Source organism: Ambystoma mexicanum, chromosome 1q (genome assembly GCF_040938575.1).
Source record: "Ambystoma mexicanum isolate Mex_15411 chromosome 1q, UKY_AmexF1_1, whole genome shotgun sequence".
Lineage (NCBI taxonomy): Eukaryota > Metazoa > Chordata > Amphibia > Caudata > Ambystomatidae > Ambystoma > Ambystoma mexicanum.
The window spans coordinates 711977983-712004240 of NC_090922.1; positions in this window are offsets into that span (position 1 = coordinate 711977983).

A 26258-nucleotide genomic window follows, 5' to 3' on the forward strand; every position below is an offset into this window, starting at 1 on the left:
ACTATGACTCATATGAAGACGCTTTCAAAGCAAATGAAAGCACTATAACTGATGTAAACTTTACACAGTACAAAACAATGTTGCACAATGAACAGCAACACGAAGAAGAACTCCAGGCCCAACTAGATAATGACACTCCTGACAGTAGTCAACCTTCTGTAACAGGAAGCCAAGAACCACTGGGAGAACCACTAATTAGCTATGACAGAAGTAGAAAACACCATGTGTCAGTATGAAGATAAAGAAGACTTCACTATACTACAATCAAAAGTAAACAATGCGCAACTTAGCATTTTTCAAGAAGTAACAAAAGAAATTGCACATGGTGTACAATATGAAAACAAAGAATTAACCTGCCAAAATTACAAACCTATACTACTGTACGTCAGTGGTGAAGCTGGTTCTGGCAAAACATTCCTAATCAAAATCAACAGTAAGTTCCTTCAACAATTGACAAACACCAAACTGTCAGCTGTTGTCACTGCCCCCACAGGTTTAGCTGCCTACAACATAGGCGGTGTCACTTTACACCGATTACTTCTCCTGCCAGTAGAACACCAAAACAAATTAGACTATTACAAACTTTCTCCAGAAGCTGCAATGGAAGAGTATTAAAACAAATGAAAATGCTACTAATAGGTGAAGTGAACATGGTGTCTAACCTAATTCTTTGCGGGAAAACACATTATTGTTTTCTGAGATCTTCTTCAATTGACACCAGTAAAAGGCGAGCCTTTTTTAAAAACATTAGGACACAAACTCTGCCGTAAAACTGTTGGCAGCATTGGAAATGTGAACCTTTGGCAACATTTCCAATACAGAGAATTAACAGAAAACATGCAGCAATCTACAGATCTCACTTATGCCAACATCTTAAAAATTATTAGAGTTGGTATACTATCTAAAGAAGCACAAGCAATATTGAAAACCTGGCACATTCATGGACGTTATGGCGATAATGCATGTGCTACAGATGTTATGGAACAATTAGCCCATAAATATGTCAATTGTATGGCCTTAATGCCAACTCTTGCAAGCTGTTTTCAAATTCAATGAAATAATGTTAAATAAAGAAATGCAACCAATAATGGAAATTAGCGCCACAGACAAACTAGATGTACATGGTATGACACTACGTACATGGTTTGACACTACCCATGTGTGAGCAAGCCACAACAAGACTAAATAGTTTAGAAAATTCAATCTCCAACAAAGCTGGGTTGGAAAAGATATAAAAATTATCCTTAAATTGCAGAGTAATGCTTAAACGTAACCTTGACATCGACCAAGGACTAGTTAATGGAGCACTATATATAGGTGTTGGCTTTCAAACATACCCACGTGACAACAAAATTCAGTTTGTCAATATTCTCTTTGACAAACTTTCAGAAGTAAAAAGGATAGGACGCTCAACAGCTCGTTTCCTTCTCTTAAAGACATGTATGTACGCAGAGAACGATTTTCTCTAACTCTTGCATACGCAGTCACCATTCATAAATCACAAGGTCTTACCCTAGACAAAGCAATGATAGACATTGGTAACACAGTCTTTAAAGAAGGCATGAGCTACGTAGCACTATCACGCTTACGAACACTTGACGGTCTATTTCTAATCAACTTTGATGTAAGTAAAGTAAACGCTGATATTCCTTGCATTTTAGAATACAATAAACTTCGCTCACTATACACCCCCCATTTAAACACATATTCTGTTCCACAAAAATTAAAACGTTGTAAAAGAAAACTAAATCAAACAGAAATGCAACAGGAAGTCACTGCAAATCCTCCAAAGAGAGTAAAAGAAACTAAAACTTCATCAAGTACCACAAACATAAAAGAACCAATTAGGGAAAGTAAAACAGGTACTTCATCAAAGAAGGAAGACAAACTAAAAAAAAATCAATCAGATACAGAACCACGTGGTCCATTTAAACTCTCAAATATAGTTGGAGTAAGTTTCTATGAAAATATTCTATTTCAATTGCCACCAATTGTTGACAACATTTACTTACACAGTACAGACCAATTTTGTTTGCAAATGTTAGTACTTCACAGAAATGCAACAAACAATCCTGATAACACGTATAGTGTTTATGGAATAAGACAACAATTGGACTACTGTGCTGGAATGGTTAAATTCACTATAAACTCACAGGAAGACCCACAAGAATTTCTAATGTACTTACTACAAGTACTGGACAATAAAAACATACCTATAAATGAAATCTTCCAGATTTCATACATGTGAAAACATACATGCACTCTCTGCAACAATGTGACACAAGAACAAATCCCCAATGAACGCTTTGTATATATATCAATACCTAATTGTGATTCCATTCCATTTCAGCAACTTGTACAAAATGCAAACCATGGTAGATTATGTACTACCTGCAATTCGGATAATCGATCCACCTTATTAATACAAACACATAGTAAAAACGTAATACTAATGCTTCTACGTTACAATGCAGATGGTACCAAAAACAACTGCAAGCTGACTGGATTCACACATGGTCAAGTATCCCTTGTTAAGAAAACCTTTACAACAATAGGTATAATCTACCATGCAGGGCCACAACCAATTCAGGTCACTACACTGCATATATAAAAAAGAAATGTGGATGGTTTGAATGTAATGATAGTACCATTACTCTAAAGCAGAGATTACCAGCAAATCTTTCAAACGCTTATTTAATGTTCTTAAAACCAAAATGTATTAACTACACTGTACTTAAACCTTAACTAAAAGAAGTATCTATCAGAGCACACCTAATTACTCAAAAACTAAATAATTATTTAGAGAATTTTTATTACAATTCTGGGTGCTGGGGAGGAATACACGGCCTGACACTGGAGCATGTGTTAAACATAAAACAAAAAGTGTCTAAACTTAAAGACACTCCCATCCCCTGCACACCTTACAAGCTGAAATAAATCAGTCAAATTTCATAACATTTGCACTTTTATATATAGAAAGAATTGTCAATTTAGAACATAGGTAACAAAATATCTTCATAAAAGTACAGAAAAAAGGTATCAACTGACTTCCAATATGGCCAGCATGAAAAACAAATCAAACCAGACAAAGAAAAATGTGCAAAATTTGTGCAGGAGGGAATTGAGGCAGTAGAGTGGTTACTACTACAGTCTGTGAATGTAGAATGTGATCCACAGTTGGTGATTGAGTTTATTACGATTATTTTACACAACAGTTACTTTAGGTACCAAGACTCATATTTTGCACAAATTTCTGGAACATCAATGGGGTCAGCGATGGCCCCAGCATATGCTAATATCTACATGTACTGGTTTGAAAAACAATTTGTACTAGACAATGTTGAATGGTCCAGTAAGATAATTGTCTGGAAAAGGTACATCGACGACATTTTTGGTGTGTGGTGTGGCTCCAAAGGTGAACTCAAAGTGTTTTTTGAGTATTTAAATACTGTTCATTCACGGATAAAATTTACTTTGGAAATTGGTGACCCCAAGTTACACTTTTTGGACGTTCAGTTAGAAATTGTTAATAATCAGGTCAAAACATCACTTTTTCATAAACCAACTGATGTTAATAATTTATTGCATTTTGCGAGTTTTCATCCAAAGCCAATGATGGCTAGTCTGCCATATAGTCAGATATTGCGAATTAAGAGAATTGTTATGGATACTGATGAATTTGAAGTTGAATGTGAGTCGCTCTCTAAAAAATTCTCTGAAAGAGGGTATCCAGTACAACTTTTGAATGAGGCCCAGAACAGAGCGCTCCCGATTACAAGGGAGCAATTGCTTACACCTAAGGTGAAGAAGGAGTCTGATGCAATTTTGCATATTTCCAAATTCTCTCGACAAAGTTGGCATGTTAAAAGAATCTTACATAAACACGAGTCGATTCTCCATCATGATCCTACACTTCTGGGATTGTTTCCATCTCCACCAATGATGGTGTATAGAAGAGGTAGGAACCTGAGAGATAGGGTTGTGAGAGCCGAAAGAGGCCCGAAGGAAATTCAGATGACATTGATGACTAAAAAAAAGGGAACATTTCCTTGTCTGTCGTGTAGTCATTGTAACAATGTGGCTAAAGGAGAATACATTCTTCACCCGCAGACGGGCAAAAAAATCACTCTTAGAGATTTTGCCACATGCAGATCCACAGGGGTGATTTACAGCATTAAGTGCCCGTGTGGATTAATGTATATTGGACAGACAGCCAGATCCGCACGTGAAAGATGGACTGAACATAAATCTCAAATACGGTGTAAAAATGAGAAATCTTCAGTTGCTAGGCATTTTAATATGTCTAGACATACTATTGCACAATTGAGGTTTAATGTTTTGGAAGTGGTGAAGAAACCACCCAGAGGAGGTGAGAATATTAGCCCAGAGAGAGATGTTTTGGATTGACCTCTTGGGGACTTTATCTCCAAGAGGGCTCAATGAAGAGTTCTCTTTGAATTGTTTTGTGTAGGTGTCGAGGTATGGTTGGTGAATGGTTTAAGTCGTTCATAATGCATACATTTATATGTGTTTGAGGTCACATGGAGTGATTTGTGTTTTCCGGGTGTTACATACTGGTTGTTCCATTAGAGGTGTATGGAAGAGTAGTTATTGGGTTTGTGTAATGAGTACATAACTAGTTTACTTGGTTATTTTTGAATTTGCCGCGTAGTTCATAATGCATAAATTGATATGAGTTTGAGGTCACATGGAGGGATTTGTGTTTTCCGGGGTTTACATACTGGTTGTTCCAGTAGAGGTGTATGGAATAGTAGTTATTGGGTTTGGGTAATTAGTACATAACTAGTTTACTTGGTTATTTCTGAATTTGCCGCGTAGTTAGGTATGGTTGATGGACAGCAATTGTTTTAAGGCACTTATTCATTATTTTTTCAATTTTTTCAAAAATGTAGTCTTTCTTCTATGTCTATCTTCTTTTTAAATACACACACATTTATCTTTAGTACATAACTAGTTTACTTGGTTATTTCTGAATTTGCCGCATAGTTAAGTATGGTTGATGGACAGCAATAGTTTTAAGGCACTTATTTATTATTTTTTTAATTTTTTCAAAAATGCAGTCTTTCTTCTATGTCTATCTCCTTTTTAAATACATACACATTCATCTTTGGTGTCTTTTTTTTTTGTTTGATTTACTCACTCAGTACCTGTGTGCTTAGTTAGCATTACCTGTGTATTTGGCAGGTTGCAGGGAGCTTTGTGCATTCTTTTAGTATTCAGTGCCGGCGGGTCACGTGACTTTATCATGTGACTACCAGGAAATAGTATAAAATGAGCCAGGAAGTGTGTTGTGGGTTGGGATCTGTTACGTGTGAATTGGAGAGGAGCCGTTGAATCTGAGGTGAAGAGGTGCGCTTCTGGAAGTAAGTTTAAGCTGTGTGGATGTGTTTATATTTATTTATGTTTGTATTGGAAAGGTGGTGTTAGTTTGTAAATGGTATATTTTGTGTTTGTTTTTTAGTTGCATTATACATTTCTATAATCAGCAGGATGCTTTACATTGGATGCGGGGTACTGGAAGTCCTGAATTTGGATTGGATCGGCTATTGATTTGCCTTAGGTAAATAATATATGTTGGAAGAGTTGCACAATTTAAATTTTGGGTTTTCTTTGAGGATTTGGGCTTTTTAACTTTCTGTGTTAAGTTGATGTGTTGGCACAAAGATGAGGTGGTGGCACAAGGTTGTGGATTTTGGTGATCGTTGAGCTGCACAGATTAGTTGCCAATGAGTAATAGGTGTTTTTTGAACTAGTTGTTTAGTCATTAAGGTTTGGTGATTTAACTACGTGTAATTGGAGCTGATAGATATGCTTTGGTATTCCAGAGTTTGGCAATCACATTTCACTTGCTGAGGACGGCAGGAGTATTCGCAGGGATCCTAGTTCTGTGTACGTCGTGCACAGACAGATGCACAGACAGAGACTCTATTTTCTTTGACAACATTCCCACTGTGAGGTACATACGAATAAGTGTTTTAGGTTTTAATGCATTTTGAGATTTACATTTGGAGCCATACCAGTTGTACCACTGTGAATATACAACCACTTGTGTATGTTATGTAGAATTGTGGTTGGATTTATGTGTACATAACTATTTACTGTATTCTCTTTATTTAATGTGTTTAGTTTGTCCAAACTTTTAATGATATGTGAGATGTCCTCTAATTGTATATATATCTATACTTGCAGATATGTTTGCTCCTGAAGAAGGGGATAGTCCCCGAAACGCGTAGAGCTTGAAGCTGCAGTTCAAAATTGGGAGCTTATTTCTTTGTCTGGTTTGATTTGTTTTTCATGCTGGCCATATTGGAAGTCAGTTGATACCTTTGTTCTGTACTTTTATGAAGATATTGTGTTACCTATGTTCTAAATTGACAATTCTTTCTATATATAAAAGTGCAAATGTTATGAAATTTGACTGATTTATTTCAGCTTGTAAGGTGTGCAGGGGACGGGAGTGTCTTTAAGTTTAGACACTTTTTGTTTTATCTTAAACCTTAACTAAACTTGTAGTAAAAAAATAGAAGCTGTTAGAATATTCCAACAGGTATCTAACTGCCCAAAGATTCTTTAACAACTAATTAGATAAGTGAATACCACTAAATTAGAGCAAAAAAATAGATAGTTAGAATACACCAACTGGTATCTAACTAACCCAAAATTTTACAATATCCAAGCTGACTAATCAATACCACTAAAATATATAAAAAAATAGACACTTAGAATACGCCAATTGGTATCTAACTGCCCCAAAATTTTACAATATCCAAACAGATACATATGTAACTGCTCCAAAAATCTGCAACAAGCCAATATATAGAGCATTAGCCAGAAACAACAAGTGAACACTGAAAACAAACAAACAAATAGACTGTAGCATAACAAAAAAAGTTTTTTTTTAATCCAACATGGATTTTTTGTTCTCCCACAGTCCGAATGATTTTAGCAACAAACACAGAAACAGAGCAAATTGCACACTACACTGGTTTGTAATGTACTAAACATGAGGGTAAAAAAATGTTGATTATTCAATGTTATAAGTCATTACAAAATACCAATACTAACATGATCTTTTCTTTTATCACAGAAATGAACAAGAAATACATGTACTCCAGTTATTAAACCAAACAGTAAGAAAAGTACAACCATCGCAGCATATCACACCCATAGTGGCTTATAACTTTGTTCCTTATACATTTGTTTTTGGATCCTACTGTTATGAGCCACTATGAGTGTGATATGCTGCGGTGGTTGTGGCCAGGGCATAGAGTCTTGGGTGCATGGCCATGCTCCCAAGACTCTATGCCCTGGCCACAACCACTGCAGCATATCACACCCATAAAGTCAAACATTTTTACTATGCCTTATGGGAACTTTTAATGTCCGCGGGCATAATGAGTGTTCTCAGAACACTTTCAACTTGCCAGTGAACAATACGGACAGCGTCCTCAGGACACACCCTTTTCGTTTATTTACGGACAATTCAGGACACCGCGAGTGTTCTTAGAACACTTTCAACTTGCCAGCGAACAATACAGACAGCGTCCTCAGGACACCCCCATTTTGTTTATTTATGAACATTTCAGGACACCGCAAGTGTTCTTAGAGCACTATCAACTTGAGAGATATTGTAGACTCTGTAAGAATAAAGGATGCAAAGAAACAGCTTATCATGTACTCTCCAGATGTGTAAATATGATGGATACTTACATAGTAAATTTTGGCAACTTTGTCCATGATACGGAGTTCATTAGGGAACCTGCCTTCTGGCAACGCCTCATGAACACTCAGAGTATGCAGTTGCAGATCGCCACCTTTAGAGTATGGTCGGAAATTGAAAGAACTTTGAAGATCTCTATATGAATTAGTTAAACAGCAGGTTATTGATTACGGTAGTGGTTCATGATCTCTGTTATATGTGTCTTAGTATTCTCAGTATGTGCAATCGTTATTAAGTTTGAATGATCTGAAGAATTGTAAGTGTAATAAGTCCAAACTATGCTGTGTTTAATGGTATTTTAAACATTTTTCTTTTTATTTTTATCTCTTATAATTGATTAGTTGACTAGCTGATTAGAAACAATATGTAATATGTAATAAGTAATATGATGAACTTATATAATTTATCAGTATGTGTAAAGTTTAAATATAAACTGTAACACATTATTAATAAATAAAAAAATAAACTATCAACTTACCAGGGAACAATACGGACAGCGTCCTCAGGACACCCCCATTTTGTTTATTTATGAACATTTCAGAACACTGCGAGTACTCTTAGAACACTTTCAACTTGCCAGCGAACAATACGGACAGGGTCCTCAGGACACCCCTATTTTGTTTATTTACAAACATTTCAGGACACAGCGAGTGTTCTTAGAACACTATCAACTTATCTACGAACAAAACGGACAGGCATACCGTTCTCAGGACACCCCCATTTGATTTATTTATGAACATTTCAGGACACCGTGTTCTCAGGACACCCCCATTTTATTTATTTAACAACATTTCAGGACACCGCGAGTGTTCTTAGAACAATTTCAATTTACCAGCGAAAAATACAGACAGCGGCCTCAGGACACCCCAAACTTGTTTACTTAAGGACATTTCAGGACACCGCGAGTGTTCTTAAAACAGTTTCAGCTTGCTTGTGAATAACACGGACACATATTACGTCCTCAGAACACCCCCATTTAGTTCATTTAGAACATTTCAGAACAGCCGTGTTGTCCGCAGACAAATCGAACACAACAAGAGGGTCTACCACATAAAAAAATACAATATTTAACCCATTTCATACTCTCTCACCCTCCCCAAACACTCTTACACACCAACACACTCTACTAAATAAAATTTTTCAACCAAATTTCACTGCGCAGTCCACGGACGTCCGCAAATCCAAGATGGCGGGCGCTACCGGAAATCTGACACGCTTCACGCTCTACGCTGTCCAATCAGCGAAAACGTTGCATGTCCGTGGACATGATGTAAGCCGATTGGCCAATCAGGACACTGTCTGCAGAGCGAACAGGGAAGTGTGTCCATGGACCGAACACATACATCACTAATTTTTTTTATACCAATTTTTTGGTCATTTTTTAAAAAATTGCTGGACGGATTTTCACCAAATTTGCAAAAGCACACTTTCGGGACTAAGTCGCTACTCCTGGCCCAAATTTGGTGAAAATCCGTCCAGCGGTTTGGGCTGTAGGCGTGAGCAAAGTGTTTTCCCCATTCACTCTATGGGGAAAAAAAAGTTTTGGGACCCCCCTTATAACTTTGCCCCCCCTGGATGAATCCTCACCAAACTGTGCAATAGAATTCAGAGTGGGCCATATACTTTTTTTGCAAAGTTTGGTGAGGATTCGTGCAGGGGGAGCAAAGTTACAAGCCGCCCAAAAAGTGCTCTTCCTATGGAAACAGCAACTTAACTATAACTACATAGCCACTACTGCGGCCATGTAATATATATATATATATATATATATATATATATATATATATATCTGCGGCCATGTAATATATACCGCGGACAGCGAGGTGAAACTTGGTTTAAAAATTGTATTTAGTGGAGTGTGTTGGTGTGTAAGAGTGTTTGGGGAGGGTGGGGGAGTATGAGATAGGTGCAATGTTGTATTGTTTTTATGTGCTAGATGCTTTTGTTGTGTTCGATTTGTCTGCGGACAACACAGCTGTTCTGAAATGTTCGTAAATAAACAGAATGGATTCGGTGTCAAGTTGAAAGTGTTCTAAGAAGACGCATGGGGTCCTGGAATGTTCGCAGGGGGTGTCCTGAAGACGTTGTCTGTATTGTTCATTGTCAAGCTGAAAGTGTTCTAAGAACACTCGCGGTGTCCTGAAATGTTCGTACATAAAGAAAATAGGGGTGTCCTGATGACGCTGTCCATATCGTCCTCTGGCAAGTTGAATGTGTTCTAGGAACTTCCTTGGGTCCGCGGACATTAAAATGGTTGAAATGCTTGAATCTATGCGTGTGATATGCTGCGGTGGTTGTGGCCAGTGTATAGAATGTTGGGTGCATGGTCATTTGGCCATGCACTCAAGACTCTATGCCTTGGCTACAACCACCGCAGAATATCACACTCATATGCCATGCACCCAAGAGTCTATGCCCTGGCCACAAGCACCGCAGCATATCACACTCATAGTGGCTTATAACTTTGGGTCAAAAACAAATTTATAAGGAACAATGTTATAAGCCAGTATGGGTGTGATATGCTGCGATGGTTGTATTTATCATGTTATACTTACTATTTGGTTTAGTAACGGGAGTCCATGTTTTTCTTGTTCATTTCTGTGATAAAAGAAAATAGCATGTTAGTATTAGTATTTTATAAAGACTTATTACATTGTACAATCACAATTTTTTTCTTTTTTTTTACCCTCATATTTAGTAGATGACAAACCAGAGTACTGTGCAATTTGCTCGGTTTCTGTGTTTGTTGCTAAAATCATTGGATCTGTGGGAGAAAAAAAATCCATGTTGGATTAAAAAAAACCTTTTTCTGTTATGATACAGTTTATTTGTTTGTTTGTTTTCAGTGTTTACTTGTTGTTTCTGGCTAATGCTTTATACATTGGATTGTTCCAGTTTTTGGGAGCAGTAAGATATTAGGTATTTGTTTGGATATTGTAAAATTTTGGAGCAGTTAGATACCAGTAGGCGTATTCTAACTGTTTATTTTTTGATATAATTTCGTGGTATTGCTTTATCTATTTGGATATTTCTAAATTTTGGGACAGTTAGATACCAATTGGCGTATTCTAACTGTCTATTTTTTGCTCTATTTAAGTGGCATTAATTTATCTGATTAGTTGTTGTAGCATCTTTGGGCAGTTAGATAGCTTTTGGAATATTGTGACAGTTTATATTTTTTTACTACAAGTGTACTTAAGGTTTAAGTACAGTTAAGTTATCAAATTTTGGTTTTAAGAACATTAAATAAGCATTTGTAAGACTTGCTGGTAATCTCTGCTTTAGAGTAACGGTACTATCATTACATTCAAACCATCCATATTTCTTTTTTATATATGCAGTGTAGTGCCCTGAGTTGTTTGTGGCTCCTGCGTGGTAGATTATACCTATTGTTGTGAAGTTTTCCTACCAAGTGATATTTGACCATGTGTGAATCCAGTCAGCTTGCAGTTCTTTTTGGTACCATCTGCATTGTAACGTAGAAGCATTAGTATTGCATATTTACTATGTGTTTGTATTACTAACGTGGAGCGATTATCTGAATTGCAGGTCGAACATAATCTACTGTGGTTTGCATTTTGTACAAGTTGCTGAAATGGAACGTATTCACAATTAGGTATTGATATATACACAAAGCACTCATTGGGGATTTGTTCTTGTGTCACATTGTTGCAGAGTGCATGTATGTTTCCACATGTATGAAATCTGGAAGATTTCATTTATAGGTATGTTTTTGTTTTCGAGTACTAATAGTAAGTACATTAGAAATGTTGTGGATCTTCCTGTGAGTTTATAGTGAATTTCACCATTCCAGCACAGTAGTCCAATTTTTGTCTTATTCCATAAACGCTATACGTGTTGTCAGGATTGTTTACTGCATTTCTGTGAAGTACTAACATTTGCAAACACAGTGGGTCTGTACTGTGTAAGTAAATGTTCTCAACAATTGGTGGTAATTGAAATAGAATATTCATTGCTACATTTGCGTAGCAACTTACACCAACTATATTTGAGAGTTTAAATGGACCAGGTAGTTCTGTATCTGACTGCTTTTTTTGGAGTTTGTCTTCCTTCTCTGAAGAAGTACCTGGTTTACTTTCCCTAATTGATTCTTTTTTGCTTGTGGCACTTGATGAAGTATTACTTTCTTTTACTCTCTTTGGAGGATTTGCAGTGACATCCTGTTGCTTTTCTGTTTGATTTATTTTTCTTTTATAATGTTTTACTTTTTGTGGAACAGAATGTGGGCCTCATTACGAGTCAGGCGTTAAGGGTTTTACGGCGCCGTAAACGGCGCCGACCCTTAACGCCTGATTACAAGGTCCCTTTGCGGGATGGTGATTTTAACGCCTGCTTTTGCAGGCGTTAAAATCCATGGTGCTAAGGGACCATGGTGCTAATTACGCCACCGTAATTTACGGTGGCGTAATTTGCGCCTTCCCCTATGCCCTATAGGGCAAAAATGGGAATGGGGAAGGGTAAAATGGGAAATGGGGATTTACCGCCCCACTCACCTTGGAATGGGGCGGTAAAACATAGTTTACACCATGGTGGTAAGGGTACGACCCTGGCGGTAACTTACCGCCTGGGTCGTAATGAGGCCCTATGTGTTTCGAAGGGGAGTGTATAGTGAACGAAGTCTATTGTATTCTAAAATGCAAGGAATATCAGCGTTTATTTTACTTGCATCAAAGTTGATTAGAAATAGACCGTACAGTGTACGTAAGCGAGATAGTGCTACGTAACTCATGCCTTCTTTAACGACTTTGTTACCAATGTCTATCATTGCTTTATCTAGGGTAAAACCTTGTGATTTATGAATGGTGACTGCGTATGCAAGAGTTAGAGAAAATTGTTCTCTGCGTACATACATGTCTTTGAAGAGAAGGAATCGAGCTGTTGAGCATCCTATTCTTTTTACTTCTGAAAGTTTGTCAAAGAGAATATTGACAAACTGAATTTTGTTGTCACATGGGTATGTTTGAAAGCCAACAACTGTACCCAGTGCTCCATTAACTAGTCCTTTGTCCACGTCAAGGTTACGTTTCAGCATTACTCTGCAATTTAAGGATAATTTTAATATCTTTTCCAAGCCTGCTGTATTTGAGATTGATTTTTCTAAACTATTAAGTCTTGTTGTGGCTTGGGCACACATGGGTAGTGTCATTTCATGTACATCTAGTTTGTCTGTGGCGCTAATTTCCATTATTGGTTGCATTTCTTTACTTAACATTATTTCATTCAATTTGAAACAGCTTGCAAGAGTTGGCATTAAGGCCATACAATTGACATTTTTGTGGGCTAATTGTTCCATAACATCTGTAGCACATGCATTATCACCATAAAGTGCATGAATGTGCCAGGTTTTCAATATTGCTTCTGCTTCTTTAGAAAGTAAACCAACTCTGATACTTTTTAAGATGTTGGCATAAGTGAGATCTGCAGATTGGCGCATGTTTTCTGTTAATTCTCTGTATTGGAAATGTTGCCAAAGGTTGACATTTCCAATGCTGCCAACAGTTTTACAGCAGAGTTTGTGTCCTAATGTTTTAAAAATAGGCTTACCTTTTACTGGTGTCAATTGAAGAAGAACTCCGAAAACAATAATGTGTTTTCCTGCAAAGAGCTCTTCATAGTTTGTTTTGAGTACTTCTTGTAATCTGAGGTGAATCAAAGCCAACATTAGGTTGGACACCATGCTTACTTCATCTATTAGTAGCATTTTCATTTGTTTCAATACTCTGCTTAGTTCCATTGCACCTTCTGCAGAAAGTTTGTAATAATCTAATTTGTTTTGGTGTTCTACTGGCAGGAGTAGTAATCGGTGTAAAGTGACACCGCCTCTGTTGTAGGCAGCTAAACCTGTGGGGGCAGTGACAATAGCTGACAGTTTGGTGTTTGTCAATTGTTGAAGGAACTTACTGTTGATTTTGATTAGGAATGTTTTGCCAGAACCAGCTTCACCACTGACGTACAGTAGTATAGGTTTGTAATTTTGGCAGGTTAATTCTTTGTTTTCATATTGTACACCATGTGCAATTTCTTTTGTTACTTCTTGAAAAATGCTAAGTTGCGCATTGTTTACTTTTGATTGTAGTATAGTGAAGTCTTCTTTATCTTCATACTGACACATGGTGTTTTCTACTTCTGTCATAGCTAATTTTGCTTCATTTGTTATTAGTGGTTCTCCCAGTGGTTCTTGGCTTCCTGTTACAGAAGGTTGACTACTGTCAGGAGTGTCATTATCTAGTTGGGCCTGGAGTTCTTCTTCGTGTTGCTGTTCATTGTGCAATATTGTTTTGTACTGTGCAAAGTTTACATCAGTTATACTGCTTTCATTTGCTTTGAAAGCGTCTTCATATGAGTCATAGTTATCTTGTATTTCTTCTTCTTTTCTCCATTGTTTAAAGAGTTGTAGCAGGGACATGTAATATACTTCTTTATGTTGAGGAGTCTTTAATGACAATTTGATATGATTAATTAAATTTGGTTTGGTGAGTTTTAATAAGCTGCCTTCAGTTTGTCACTTTTTATTTACTGTTTTGTTCATCAGGTTTTATATTATTTTTGTATGTGTAGTTTTGGGCTATGTGGTATAGACTCATGGTTTCCAAAGTGGTACTCCTGTTTGGATAATATGTGTCCAATAAATTGTTTATTAAAATGTCTTGGCTATAGGGATCATGTTTGGCTATTGTTTCTATATCTTCGTATGATTTTAGAACTCTTTTTCTAGATTTAGCTGGACCAATACTTAGCCATACTATATTTGCAGATTTACCATACAATGCAGTACCAGTTAATCGATCAGCTGCTTCATAGGATCCACATTCTCTATGGGACAGCATTTTTATGCCCAAGCTGAATAATTTCGGAGACACTGTTTTATCTAATGACAGGTTATTCCAGAGGTCTTGGAGCTCTGTATTTTCTGATTTGGTTAAGTATGCTGTGACATATCGTGCAACTGCAGTAGAATTGTCTGCAATGCACTGTACATCTATGTTTGCATTCCATAAGTGGGCAATGATTGCATTGTAATCATTGATATATTTTTCTTCTTCTTTTCTTTTTATACAATATGTATTTTTAGGTGACTTACCTTTAACACTATGTCTAACTGAAGACATGAGGTTGTTCACTTGACCTGTATTTGTAACTGGTGTAGGGAAACCAAATCGGCATTTGGTGTAGCATTTTCCTTTGTTTTTGTATTTGCGATGACAATATTTGCCACATTTGTGTCTTTGGAATTGTACAATTTTTGCATGAAGATCACTATTTGCGGATTCTGATGGAATTTCACAAGTGACATATTTTTCAATAAACTGTAAAACAGTGGCATCACTGTCTTGACCAAATTTAGTAGCATCTTTAATCCATAAAAGCATGTGGATATGTGGTGCTCCTCTGGCTTGTTATTCTTTTCTCCAAAAGAAGTGTTGCGCTTCTCCAAGGGGAGGAACATTTTTGTTACAAATAAAATGTAGCATAGCAATGAAGCGATGGTGAAAATATCTTGAAACATTAACAGGATCCTGTGAACAAAGTTCTCCAGGTGTTAGTATATCTATGTTTGTTTTGTTTTCGTTTGATATGCGTAGGAAAGCATGTAAATCTTCCCATGCATATTCTGCACAACTAAATGTAACAAACCAAGTGGGTGGGCCAAGGTTTCTGATCATACAACGTACATCTCCATGATGTCGAAACCAGTACTCCTTAGTACCACGCATATTTGCTTGTAGAGTTGTAAGATTTGCTTGTAAAACGTCATCTTTTTGTTGAAGTTTTTGTAATAATTGTGTGGCTGTCATATTTTGAAAGTGTGATCCTGATTTTAATATGTGTGCAACTCCGTAACATAAAGTTGCTAGTTCACTTTCAAAGAGTAGGTGGAATATGTATTCCAGATTTTGTCGAAATCTGGGATCTTCAGAATACATTCGTAATGAGCGATATTCTGATGCTGATATTTGAATAGGTCTATCATCGTATCTTCCTCCTTTGCCAGTAGGAAAGAGTAGAGGAAAAGCACGTGCGTCTATACTTTTTTCCCATATGCTGATTGGTGATCCTTTTGTTTGACACATTTGGTACGTTTCCAGTGCATCTTCTATGGTGTCATTAGAGTGCAATGGATGAATTGTATAATAGTCTAAAGTGTTTGATATTGTTGCAGGATCTAGGAGCTCAAATTGACCAACTTCTTGTGTCTCTTGAATTATTTCAGTTGTATCTTTCAAGTTTTCTTCAATATTAATTTCTTTGTAATATTCATTATTCTCTTTAAGATATTGCAGGGCTTCTCTAACTTTATGTAAATCTACCAGTTGTTGCCAATTTTTTTTGTCTTTTGTAGGTACTCCATTTACCAAGATAAATAAAGATTGCTGCATTGGACTTTGCACTCCTAGAGTGTGCACATTTTCTTTTAGATCTAATGGTAAATACACTACTTTTCCACGAATACCTTTTACTAATTCAGAGGGAGGTAATTGTAATGCTTACCTTATGACTCTGCGGGGACACCACTTCTTGGATATGACCTTCTTCTTAGGGTGCATGGACTCGACTTCCCTAATGCGTGACTAAGCTCCTTCCTGCACTAGGAATCTAAGAAGAAAACACAAGTACACTAGTTAGGATAATCTTCCTATTTTAACATGGGGAGGATTCTAATCTTTCTCTTAATTTTCCCTCAATTAGCCTGGCTACTGTACCTTAATATGGTATTTGGTTAGCTCTCCATCCTGCGTCTGTGCAGGGGCGCTAGTTCTATAGAGTGGTGATGGAGTGGACAAAACCTCACTGAGCAGATAGAGCTAAAGGAACTCAGGAAGGTGTTAATGTTTTTTCTGTAGCGCTAAAAGGGAAAAACTTTATCTAATAGTCTTGCAAAGGTTTGAAGAAAAGAAAAGGTCCTAATTACAGGGAACAATTGGCATTTAGTTAAAGGGTTAAATGGATCCTTGTTCCCAAATAAAGGCGGCACTACAGAGTGTATGCAACCCAAGATGTGTAACTTGCAACGTAACGTAAACACAATGGAATGGAGAAAGTATTCCTAATCATGCATGCCAAGTAGGTGCTTGACACATGTATATCATGTACTTTTCTTTTTCTTTAAAACATGTGCGCAAGATGTAGTGGGCGATGTTAATGAACACAGCAACTCACTCACTAAATGCGTGCTTAAGGGTAACACAACCAACTATGCTTCGGTAAAACTTCACCGAACAACGTATGACCGAGGAGAGAAACAGTGCGTGCTTGCTCCAACACACGCTCCTTAAGAACCAAAATGAATTACAAAATATTTCCCTCAGGTTTCACTTCACAGAAAATTCGCTAAGTAATAGTGGAGAAGGAAACAAGGACCAGGACCTATTCGCTCGCACAACACACGGAACAGAAACATCAGCACCTAATGAGGTTTTATATTTTTCTATAGCTGAGGAAAACGGAGCTGCTTAACAAAACAGAGTGCAAAGAATATACTTGCGGTGACTGAAGGAGTGCTGGATAACATCAGTTCTAGGTTCTGAGGAAAAATTGCTGACAAGAGGGAAATGGGGGAAATGGGCTTGGGCAGAAAAATAAACAAGAGGGAAATTAACTGCAAATTAACAGGGCTAGAAACTACGAACTAATTTAGGCAAGGGAATCTGTGGAATGTCTGTGGCAGAAGCTCCGAACCACGGTAAGCGTCGCTAATATTCTCAACGCAAAGCACGGAATGAAAAGGGGGAGGGGCTTAAGTACGGGAGAGAGTGCAGCCACTAGACTGCACATTACTTACAGGGAATACACCGAGCGGCCATGTTGAAATACAATGATGTGGACACCCAAATAGCCAAAAGGTGCTATTTACTATTAACTCATGAATTCACCTTGTTGCATCTGGATACGTTAGAAAACCTCTTTGGGGGAAACCCAGGGATCCTGAGAGTAATTTTGCAGTTTTTGGTTGAAGGCGTATTATTGCTTGAAATGGGTGCACTGTTTGAATTATGATGCTCTCATTTAAATTTAGTTGTTGAAGGAGTTTTGGTAGTGGATATAATTCCAAGTTATTTGTGATAGCACGTGAAGGAGTTTGGTTGTTGTCAAGTTTTGTAGTGCAGTAACTGCAAAGTATTATGGGGTCAGTTATTTCGTATTTGTTTTCTGCTATAAGGTAGAGAGCTAATTCAAACCATTTAGAATCTTCATTGTCTTCTATTTTGTATATGTCTACAGTTTTTGTGTTACTTTTACAAAAAGTTCTGCGGCAACATACACACACGTGGTTTGGTACTTCAGCTGAAGTACTTTCAAATTTTAGTATTTATTTTTTGTATGTGTGTAGTGAAATGTTGCCATGTGCAGATTTGGTTCGAAGTTGGTTTACAGCTAATTCATCTTGTAAGCGGGTTTCACTTCCAAAATATTTTGTCTGGATATAGTCGATTTCTTCTAGTAGTTCTTTTACTGTACCATGTAGAAGAATGTTATTTAAATTGGCTAGTGCTAAAGCAGGACTTTTAGCATAGTACAGTTTATAAACTAGATTTCTTATACTTGCATGATGTGTTGATATCCTTTTGATATCATGGAAGGGTGTTTTGCAAGTAGGTCCTGTAATGCAGGCCAATGAATGTCCGTGTAGTCCTGTGTACTTGCGTACTGGACAAGCATCCATATTTTTCAGTAGTTTAATTTTGATTTTGTCTTTGCTTTTCACATATTGATTGAGGAATTGGCGTAAAGACTTGAACATTTTTTTGGGAATGTTACACATTGACGTGCATGGCCATTTGTACACTAGATGTTCTGATTCAGTTGAATGGAGGGGTAAATCTACCTTTTTAGGGCATATTTTTGTAAGGAGTAGTTCTTGTTCCATTATGGTATTATTAACAATTTCATAACCTCGACCACTGCTATGTATGGCAATTGTTTTTGTTTGCTTTTGTTTGTAGGCTTCTTCATTAAAGTATGGTTCTGTGCTTGTAGTGTGACTCCATTCACCTCCACAGATATTTAAGAAGTTATTTCTGTTGACATTTCGTTTATTGAGAAGTCTTTTTTGTAATTTAGTTATTAGTTTTGTTAGTTGTTTCATTCTGTTTAACAATAAAATAAATAACTTTCTTTTGAGAAGAAGTGCACAGAATCAACGCTTCTAAGATTACTTTCCTACGATAGGTTTGAAGTGTTGAACCTGGTTTCTCTCCTGTTTTTATAAGATTTTGAAGGACTTTGTGACGGAACATTTTGGCTAAAATACTTTTCTTGGTATGCTTACTTTGTACTATATCAAGATTTATAGAAGAAGTTTTATTTGTAGTGATAGTTGATTTTCTGTTAATTGTTTTTTGGGTTGTTTTACTTTTTGATAGAGGAGGCACATTTTTTTTACTAGAAACTTCTTCTGTTTCACTACATGACTGTATTAGCTGTTGTGTTTCAACTTTTTTTACAAATTCTGCTATAGATGGATGTTTATGTTGTAGACTTTTCTTTTCATTTGCTCTACTTCTGCGTTCCTTTCTACGGAGTTGCTTTTTGGTAGGCATGCTTTAGGGTCTGTTTAAAAAATACAGAAGGTATGGGTTGGGGTGTTCTGCAATGCATGTGTGTTGTGTGCATGAGTGTTTGAGTGAGATGATAAAGATTTATGTGATGGTGTGTGATTGTGCATTGGGAAGTACAACTACTAGGGATGGGTATTCTTGAATTAATGTGTTACTAAACTGGGGTTCAGATGACAGAAAAAAGTAAGCCAGTGGTGTGGAGAAGTATAAATAGTATATCTAAAGCTATACAATTAAAACAGTTGTTTCTTCTACAACATCTAAATTCTAGCGGCTGAGCTGGGTAATTTGTATGGCGAAAAATAGGAATTTGTGAGCCATTCTGCCAGTAAATCACTGTTTAAGACGGGAGGATTTTTGGTCAGAATGGTCTCTATTTTTAGGCACAGAAGTAGCATGAATTAACCTGAGAGTGTGTTTTAGTAATAATTCAAACATTATGGTAACAATCTACTTACTTTTTTTCTAAAATGAGCAGTTTGCTTCTTAGTTGTTCTTTGTAATTCAAATTCGGCTGCTTATTTTCAGGAGAATGGTCTTCACTGCAATTGTAAAAGAAAGAAATTAGTAATTCGGTTTGTATATAGCACTGTTTTTAATTTAGACATAGATTTTTTAACTTGAAATGCTCAGCGCCTTCCTCAAAACCATTAAAACTATCTTATGACTAATGGTAGAAAAGAAAATATCTTTACTATGGCTTGTCAAAATGATAATGTACCACTGTATACCACTATTCCTGTAACTAAGCTTTTCCACGTAATAGTGAGTCCATGTGATGTTTTCCAGGTAAGAGGGAGTCAATGTCATAGCCTGATTGTCCTATATAAATGTAAGCAATTATATAAACTAAAAAAATGTAAACCAAGTATGTATTTGTACAAATATTATTCTTTGAGATTTGATGATAGAGTGTGCATGTAATTTTGTTTGATCATATGTAGTCTATATATTTTATTTCAAAAGTCGGTTAGAAAATGTGTTCATGTACTGTATAGAAAATATGCATACCTGTAGTTTGTGTTCATGCATATGAATATGGTCGAAGCTGCAAGTAGAAATCTTGGAGACTTGTCTAGTATTTCTCGTAGATCGTGCTTGCCAATGGTATGAGACTTGTAGTCCAAGAGATTCACTGTACATTTGCAGTACTGATCTATGATGATGCAGTTACATGTAGAGGTCTTGGATTTGATTGGTGGATGGTCATGTGATTTCTTAGCTACATCCAATGAGGGAATGGCACAGAGAGTGAAGTGGAAATGGTAGAAGGGCTGTCAATGTTACGATATGTTCGCGGACATGGCGGTAGTTCTAGGACACCGCATATTACATCGGGGGAATTTGGGGTGGGGAGGCATGCAAATGAGATTGAATGTAGCAAGGGATTGGTCAGTAAAGTTTAGTGAGTGTGTTGTGCTAGGAGAGGTTTTCTCAGGTATTCTTTTTGCTGAGAGAAGAACAGATAGCTATTAAAAAAACAGATTGTGTGGATTTTGGGAGACTAGTGGATACATTGGTTGAAGGTGCATGCAGAAAGCTGTGGAGTATCTATAGATCTTGGATTCCCACATGTGGAAGTGCACTGGCATGGAGTCCGTGGAATGAAGTGGCTGGACTTGCTACCTCTCTGTGCAACTTTGAAGAGAGAGGAACATCCAGACATAATTGTAATTCATTCTGGAGGGAACAGTTTAGGACATGTGTCTGGAATTTCTTTGCAATTTGCAATGAAAGAAGGACTTCAGAAGATCATGGACATGTTTCCAAACTCCAAAGTAATTTTTTCACGGATTGCGCAGAGACAAATGTGGCTTCGTTCTTTCTCATGTGGTCCACAAATGGAAAAAGCAAGGCGTAATGTCAATAAGGCTGTTTGTGCCTTCCTAAGAGATTTTGGCATGTCCTCTTTTCACAATGAAAATATTATGTTTCGTAGTACATACATTTTTCGCAGAGATGGAGTCCATCTTACCTATGCTGGCAATCAGATTTTTCTGAGAAATGTACAAAATGCATTGCGACCTTTTTTAGAAATGCAGCATCCATTTTGCAGTAGGTGTTAAGTATTTATAATTTTGTACATACAAACACCTCCCAAAGGCTCTTTTCAGGGCCACCACTTCCTCCCAGAGAAAAATGCAATGGTTACAATAGGGTAGCATCCCAATTTTACAAAGGGCCCTGCGTTATCTATCTTTACTTCTGTTTTTTAACTGTGAAAGGCGGCTCTGAAAAGAGCCTTATTTTTTTTGGGATTTTTGTTTTTTACACACAACATACTAGGAGAGGAGGGGAAAGGAGGGGAAAGGGGGGACACCAACCACAGGGATAAGAAAGGGTGAGCTGAGAGAGGAAGATGTAGAGTGGGTTTTATTTAGGTAGTGAGCAGGTCTTCTCGTGCTCTGAGACGATAGTCTCAAAAGGACTGCGAAGTCGCTCCCCCCTGCAGAGTACTGTGTCACTGTACATACACAACTGTGACCCTCGAAAGGTAAGGGTCATCAGAATTCTGTATGGCATGTGAGGCAGCTTGAGGAGGATGCTGTCCCACAGAGGTATTCCTTGTGGTGACAGGATCAGAAACGGAGGATGAAGTAGAGGCAATCAACCTACTACGCTCTTCGCAAGGTACAACCTTGCGAATGGCCCCAGTGTGGAATGAGTTCAGGTGTCGCTTCATGGTCGTAGTCCCAAAGCTATACGAACCATGCCTCCTGTGACTGAGTACCATTTTGCACTCATTGCAGGTGACATGGTTCGCACGAGCCTTAGGACCATTCCCATGAACGGTAAACAACCGTCACACCGAAGAATCACGCCGAGGGCGGGTAGTAGGGTTTTCCCATACCTCATTCTCGTCATCCTCTTCTTCCTCCTCTATATTCTCACTCCTGTTCCCCTCTTCAGGCCCTTGGGGAAATGGTGGTGGTGGAGGGGGTGGGGGTGATGCTGAGCTGAGGCAGATGTAGCACCAGGTGGCAATAGTGCAGCCATGGATGTCATCGACTTGGAGATGGAAATCTCAAAATCTGCAAAGTATGCAGCAAAATGAAGTGTGCTCTGTGGAATAGCCAGAAACACAATGGGCCTCATTAGGACCCTGGCGGAGAGGGTTTTACGCCAGCGTAGTGCATGGCGTACCTCTCCGCCATACTACGAGTTCCCGTAGCGCCATGGCGGCCTTTTCCGCCTGGTTTTACCAGGCGGAGAAAACCATGGCGCTACGGGACCTCGTTGTTAATTACGCCACCGTATTTTACGGTGGCGTAATTAACTCCTTCCCCACTCCCATTATACCCTATGGGGCAAAAATGGGAATGGGGAAGGTCGGAATGGGGCGGTAAATCCGCCAACCCCCATGGCGCTATCGGCGGCTTTCCGCCATGCTTCGCGGTGCATTTAGCACCGCGAAATCCGCCTGGGTCCTAATGAGGCCCAATGAGAATGAGCTCTAGGGCGTGGTCTTTTATAGGGGTGCTTGTGCGCGGTTCGCGGACATGCGCGCCGTCCGCAAGACAGATCGAACACCAAAAAACGTTCAAAAAGTCACAAAAACTATGTGGAAATTTAGGATTAGTATGTGGGATTTGTGGTATGTTGAGTTTTTAATGAGAAATATTGTGGATTACTTGGAAATGTACTTTTAAAGTGTTCGGGGACACGAACAGTGTCCGCATTCAGAACACGCAATCAGCGTGGGCGCGGTCACATGATTGTTTCATGAACATGTTCGCCAAGGTAGCAGCCGTCCGCGGGGCACCCCATGTACGGACATTGTTTTGCGCATGCGTGTTGATGTTCTACGGACAGTGTTCGGGTCCTGAACTAATTAAAAGTGCGTCACATGTAAAACGAACAGTTACGGACAGCCGTTTGTCCTTAGCACAGTTTAATTTACTTGTGCACAATACAGACAGACATAGCGTCTCAAGCACACCTCAATTTTTGTTTATTTGCGAACAATTCAGGAAACCACAAGAGTTCTTAGAACAGTTTCAACTTGCTAGCGAACACTACGAACAGGCATAGTGTTCTTAAGGACACCTCCATTTTCGTTTATTTACGAACATTTCAGGACACTACGAGTGTTCTTAGAACATTTTCAACTTGCATGAGAACATTACGGACAGATATAGTGTACTCAGGACACTTACATTTTCGTTTATTTAGGAACATTTCCGAACAACCGCGCTGTCCGTGGACACCTAAATTGGTTTACCACAAAGAACTGAAAGTAATTACAACACAATATAAAAAAGTAACTTTATTTAACATATATAAACAATTTATGACTAAGAAAGTGGGGCAGAAACGGAAACAAAAACAGCAGAATTAGGGTTTTCAATATAAGTGGGATCAGGTGAAGAAGGGATGTTAATCTCATCAAAACGTTGTGGTCCATGGAGAGAGTTTGGGGTTAAATGAATGGGATATGGTGAGGGGGGACAAGTACAGGTGGGACAATGGTATGCTGTTGGTGGTTTTAGGTGATCTTCCACAAAGTTCTTAAAATCCGTAAAATGTGCCATAAATTGGTCCATTTTGTGGGTAATGTGTTCAAGAGTGTTATCCACCGCTTCTTTTTCTTTGGAAGTTGCAATTTTTGTATGGTCTGTAAAAAAAAAAGTATATGTTGAATGTATACAAAATAATATTTATTAATTGGTTTATATAGTAAAGTGTGTACCATTAGGTGGACTATCTTCTAACATTTCGTCTCGTGGGAAGTGCTCCTCTAGCCAGTCCAGAGCACTACACATTTCTGTGAGAAAACAAAAAAGTAATATGTTTTTTTTCTAATATAGAAAGTTTATAAATATATGAGTAAAATGAAGTGCACTTACTATTTCTGCTAAGATATGTAATCAGTAGTCTATACGTCTGGTGTTGCTGTTAGTTGTGGAGTGTCTATGAGGTAATTATCTTGAAAGCCACTTTATCTTCTTTTGATATATTCCATTTTAAAACATATTGTACTTAAATGAATGGTTGTGTGTTACATATATGGGTTACATTTCATAAGCTTTACTACATATACATTGTATGTGTGCTGCTTTGTGAATTTGTTAAATGTTCCTATGTTTTGATATACAATTACACATACCCTCCCAGAGTTTTGAGGTGGTGGTACTGTTGTCCGAACATGTCGGCGGACCGTCAAATTCAGTAGAAAGGGTTCAGTATGTTCCATATAACATGTACATAAAGTCAAAGTTATTATTGTTAAGTTGTGCTACTAAAAAACTATGAAATTCAGTACAAAAACTTTGTTAAAGGGACATTATGGTTAAGTTGCGCTACTAAAAACCTATGAAATTCAGTAAAAAAACTGTGTTAAAGGGACGTTATGGTTAGGTTGCGCTACTAAAAACATATGAAATTCAGTAAAAAAACTTTGTTAAAGGGACGTTATGGTTAAGTTGCGCTACTAAAAACCTATCAGATTCAGTAAAAAAACTTTGTTAAAGGGACATTTTGGTTCCAAGTAAAACCGAAAAACCCCTGAAATTCATCAGTTATGGTAAGCTAAGCAACCATAACTCGCGCCACCACCGTGCACTGCTAAGACTAACACCTAGGACATCAAAGATGACACCACAAATGTCATTGATGACATCACTGATGATATCACATGTGCATTTACCTTTCATGAAAAGTCTGTACAAGGGATTCTTAGTGTAATGTTAATAAAAAAAGTGTCAAAGATTATTGGAATAAATATCAAGTGCTAATCAGTGCATTAAGATATGCATTGATATAAATAGCATTCTGTTATTAACTTCAATCCAGTATACTAAGGTACTCATGTAGAAACATAGGCATTGTGTGCAGCATCCATGATGGAGGTGCAATATTCATAAGTTTGCCATGTTGAATAGTGAAATGATAACTGTTTTCATATTAGAGTTTTACGTACAGTGAAACTTGTGATAAGTAGGTAATAAAACCCACTTACTACATAATTGCATTATTACAGACAAATCACAAAGAGACAACACCACATACAAATATGAATATATACAAGGGATTTGAAGTAAGAAAAAAAAACAGCAATAGTAGCAAAAAGTGTTCATAACCTGATTACATTTATGTAGAGAAATGATTGCTCTGTTTCAAAGCTGTTACTTACCCTATCTACATATATCACATTATGTGTCTGGACCCTAAGGAAAATAGTGTGAGTACAACATATAAAAATATGAGCGTATACAGGGAAAGTACAGTAATAAAAAAACATCAAAACTATCAGAAACTGCTGATAACTGTACTGATAATTTTAATGCACAGAAAGGATTGCTGTCTTTCAAGCTTGTGTCTTCCCCTATTTATATGTTTCATATGATATGACTGGACCCTAAGGGAATTATTGTAAGAATATACTTGAAGGATAAGTCTACAGATATACTACCTTTTCCACTTTTAATTCCTGACTGTTACTGAAGAAAACCATGTGGACTAGATATGTCAGTAAAGGAAAAAAAGGGGGAGCCAGACATGTGATGTCATCAGTGATGTCATCAATGACATTTGTGATGTCATCTTTGATGTCCTGGGTGTTAGTCTTAGCAGTGCACGGGTGTGGCGCGAGTTATGGCTGCTTAGCTTACCATAACTGGCGAATTTCAGGGGTTTTTCGGTTTTACTTTCAACCAAAATGTCCCTTTAACAAAGTTTTTTTACTGAATCTGATAGGTTTTTAGTAGCGCAACTTAACCATAACGTCCCTTTAACAAAGTTTTTTTACTGAATATATATATATATATATATACAGACCTAGCTCACAGTGTGAATAGCCTGCATTTGGCCTGCCATCATTTTACAGTATCGGAGGGCTGTGAGGTCTGTCTGTCGGTATATTCATCCAGTGTAATTAGTCCTTAGGCAGGTGTTGTTGAAAGAGCCATGTTTTGAAAGATTTGTGAAACTGGATAATT